Source organism: Octodon degus, unplaced genomic scaffold, assembly GCF_000260255.1.
Source record: "Octodon degus isolate 3935 unplaced genomic scaffold, OctDeg1.0 scaffold00007, whole genome shotgun sequence".
NCBI lineage: Eukaryota > Metazoa > Chordata > Mammalia > Rodentia > Octodontidae > Octodon > Octodon degus.
Genome location: NW_004524583.1, coordinates 29,463,030 through 29,467,412, shown reverse-complemented (window position 1 = coordinate 29,467,412; position 4,383 = coordinate 29,463,030).

Below are 4,383 nucleotides of genomic sequence, written 5' to 3'. Positions count from 1 at the left end.
CTCAGCGAAGCCCCTGGGCTGGAGTGTTCCTCGCTCAAAAGCTGCTGCTGTCTGTGTGCCATTTGTGTCACCCGTGGTTCTGACATCACTTTTCTATTTCTGCCACATTTTTATATTCTGCTGGCCCGGATCTGCCAAGCACACGTTTCCTTGTTCTCTTCAGTAAATGTAGCTGTTTTTCTTTCTCCGTTAGGTGTATGCTCGCCATAAACAAAAGCCTGGAATCTACCAGCTGTAGCTATCCCACAGTATTGTAGTTACCTCCTAGAGGAAAATCACAAAGGCCTTTACATTAAGGGTTATCGGTTCAATATACAATGGGGTCAAAGTGCAATGCATAATGATAATGATCCTTTTGCTATAAGGCTCATTTCTTTGCTGTGATCAATATTCAGGTAACATGGAAATCTCATTGACTTGTATAGGGTTTTCCCTTTAAGTTACTGTCCTTTCTCTATTTCTGTCTCTGTGTCTCTATCGCACTAGGAATTGAGCCAGGGATTTCCCACTGAGCTCCCCTCTCAGTCTCCCTTCCTAGGCTTAAGATTGACAAGTTCTCATTAAGCTTCTGAATTTCCTAGGCTGGGCTTTACGCTGTGATTCTCCTCCCTTACGTCCTCACGGGCTGTGATCACAGGCCTGTGCCACCGCAGTTAGCTGAATTGGTGTTTTCAAATGATCGGGGTGAGCATTTCCTTGTTTGCTAAGGAAGTCTTAGCTGTATAGGAAAACTTGGAGAACATGCTCAAGTCAGTAATGCAAGTTCCACTTTGTCCAGTGACCTAAAGAACTCGGTCCTTCCTGTGAGGTAAGCTATCTGGGGAACTAGGAGTGCAGAAGTGAATCCGCGAAGTCATTTCCCCCTGTGTTAATACAATGAATTTTTTTTTTAAGTGTGCTTCTCTTTGCAATAGCCTACAAACTACTCTCCGTGTCTGTCTTTGCCTTCTACTGTCCATTTTCACAAAACCCCAGGAGCAATGTGAATCAGTTTGTATCTTTCATATACTCAAAATTCTCCAATAGTTCCTTACCCTAATTTGGAGCCAAAGCTATTCCTTACAATGACCTCAAGGCCTTACAGATTTGTAAGCCAGCCCCTGGCTCCATGGCCTCTCTGATTTTCTATTCATCTGCTTGATTTATCCTCCTGCCCCATATTTACAGCACTGTAGCTAAATTAGCCAGGTAGATACACAGGCCACGTTTATTCCCACCTCAGGGTCTCTGCCCTGGACCTTTTCTCTAGCGACATGCTTTCCCTGAGAGCTCTGTAGCTCACTCTCTGTTCATTTAAGTTTTTGCTCAAATATTACCTTTTCTTTTTTTTTGCCGGAACTGGGGATTGAACTCAGACCCTTGCGCTTGTCAGGCAAGCGCTTATTCTACTGAGCCATCTCCCCGGCCCCAAATCTTACCTTTTCAAAAAAGCCTACAGGGCTGGCCAAATAGCTCAGTGGATTAAAGTGCCTGGTGCAGGGGTAGGGGGTTCGATCCCTGGGCCTGCTATGCCAGCCCCTGGGGCGCGCTGAGACAGCAACTGAGCCTGGGCGTGGTGGCGCGCACCTACAATCCCAGCTCTTGGGAGGCTGTAAACAGGAGGGTCACTGGAGTCCGATCTAGTAGTGAGACCCTGAACACCCTGGAGACCCTTCCCTGAAATACAAACAACAAGCCTACCGCGCCCATCCTTTAGCAAGTGGCGGCTCACATTGAGTTGCAGTTGTCCTTTACTCTCTTTACCCTGCTCCACTTTCTTCTCCCCATAACCGCCCTCTCTCAGGAACATACATGCATTGACGTCTTACATCTCTATCGTTTCCTTCATTGTGCTAGGACATAAGCTGCCCGCAAGGGCAAACAGAAGCACTCAGCCGACGCTTGCAGCTTATGTCCTAGCAAAGGCTGGGGGGCAGGTTTATTTTAAGTGGATTTGCACCGATTGGGGTCATACCCAAAATATCAGGCTGATCTCTGATGTTGTAGCATTTTTATATGATGCTAAGCAGGAGGTACAAAAGGTGAGACAGAACAGCCTGGCAATTCTTCTGATTAGCTAGCGGGGGGAGAGCATTGGTTGGAGGGCTAGATTGACGGCCATGCGGCATGTTACAGTGGGCATCCTGCGTGTTCCCTCGGGGTCACAGGGGTCAAGAACATCATTCCCAGCTAGAAAGCAGTTACAGGGTAGCCAGTTTCAAAAGAACAAAGTTTTTAAAAGAACAACTCACCTGCAGTTTTTCCTTTTCAAGCAGAGACATCTTCCCCTCTTTCTTTCTCTTACTGACACAGCTCAGGGAATACTGGTTGTATCAGATATAAGAATGTAACCTAAAGACCACAGGGTTGTTTTCCTAGGCAGGGAAAAGGCAGCCCAGAAAGCACAGACAGATAAACTTACATTGCTTTCGGTTGATAGTTTGCGGACAGGTGCTCTCATGGGGCACTGAGGCATCCAGCCTCACCTTGCATTTACATGCCACCTGCAGGAATAGGGGCACTCATTTATTCGATATGTTAGTGTGCTGTATCTCAGTGTTATCTGCTCACCCAGCCCAACCCTGGAGCTCCTTGGAGCTAGCGCCATACTGCTAATCCATGTGGCATGGGCTACAAAGAAATGGAGGACTAGCAAATCCTAATGCCCCATTTATCACTCCGTTTTTGCCTCTGATATTGACTTTGCTCCTCTCACTGGCCTTTGTCACACTCGGCACTGCGGGCTTCAGCCCTGCAGTAGCCTCCACCTGTCAGCTCAGCTCAGCTCCACTGGTGCTGCTGGGGTAAGCTGAGGCACAGACTTCAATTTGTGAAACAGGCTTGTGTAAAGAGCAGCGTTGGCTCTGGCCAGGAGTTACGGTACTTCTTAGCAGCATCCTAACTGGAGTTGGGAAAAGCCGGAGATGATGGGTCTCACGAACACAGGCCGTGGATTGTGGTGCTGTAACGTTAGCCTGCATAGCTTTCATCCGGCTGGAGAGAAGACTGGCCAACTCAAGGTGTGAGGAAGGGGGTCCCGCAGCAGCCTTCTCTCCCTTCCTTCTTCCGCGAAACTGGGGATTGAACTCAGGCCCTTGTGCTGGCCAGGCAAGCGCTTATTTTGCTGAGCCAATTCCCCAGCCCCGCCTGCTCCATTCTATTTAATCTTCACAAAAGCCTTAAAGTTAGTTACTATTTTTATTCCCCGCCCCTTTTTATTGTAAAGTGTGTACTTGGCTCAGCAGCACCTACACTAAAAAAATGTTTTCTTGACCTGATGCTTTGGTTTGCTCATAAAGTTTTGAAGCATGTATACTTCAGGGATTAGCTAAATTGAGATCATTGACATCTGCATTGAGTCATAAACTTATTTTTTGTGTGATTAGAACATTTAAAATCTACTCCTTTGGGGCTAGGGATATAGCTCAGCAGGCACAGCTCCTGCCTGGCAAGCACAAGGTCCTGAGTTCAATTCCTGATGCAAAAGAAGTGAAAATCTGGTTTCTTGATAACTTTCAAGACTATAACATATTATTATTAACTGTAGTCACCCTGTTGTACAATAGATCTCTTGGACTTATTTCTGTTAAGTAAAAGTTTGTGTCCTTTGACCAAGTTCTATATCATATCATATCATATCAATCATATCATATCATGTCACATTTTAAGGAAATGAAGGCTGACACAGTTACATTAACTTGTCCTAAACCACCTAGCCAGAAAAGGTATGGAGGTTGCATTCAAATCATCTATTTCACTGTAGCCATTAGGATATATCCCGGGCTGCCTTGCAAATGCAAATTAGTTTCACATGCAAGCCTGTAGAGCTGGGTGGACCCTCAGCACATGGCCAGTCCAGTTGCTTTCTCTGTCTAACTTTATGAATAACCCTGTTTGGGACATACTGTTTTAAGTTACACTTTGACCTAAAACTTTGGGTCACCCAACAATATGCAGGTGCTCCTTAATTTATAATGGTGTTATCCCCTGATAAAATATCATAAGCCAGAAATACATTCAGGGGCCAGGGATATAGCTCAGCAGCATAAATGCCTATCTGGCAAGCACAAGGTCCTGAGTTCAGTACCTGGTACCTAAAAAAAAAAATAAAAAAGAAAAAATAAAAAAGAAAAAGAAAAAAGAAAGAAAGAGAAATGGATTCAGTACTTGTAACTTTTTAAACATCATTATGCTAAGCAGCACAGCCCACTTTCGCATTGTACGGCCCCCTGTAATCTTGTGACTATCTGGGAACTCTGGCTCACTGGTACAGTACAGCATTTTGAAAAAGGAACCTACTGTGTATCACTAACACAGGAATTGATTAAAATTTAAAATTTGGTGCATGAGACAGGAAAAGGAATATTGTGGGACTGTCCTGCTTCAAGGTTGTATATGGTGAGA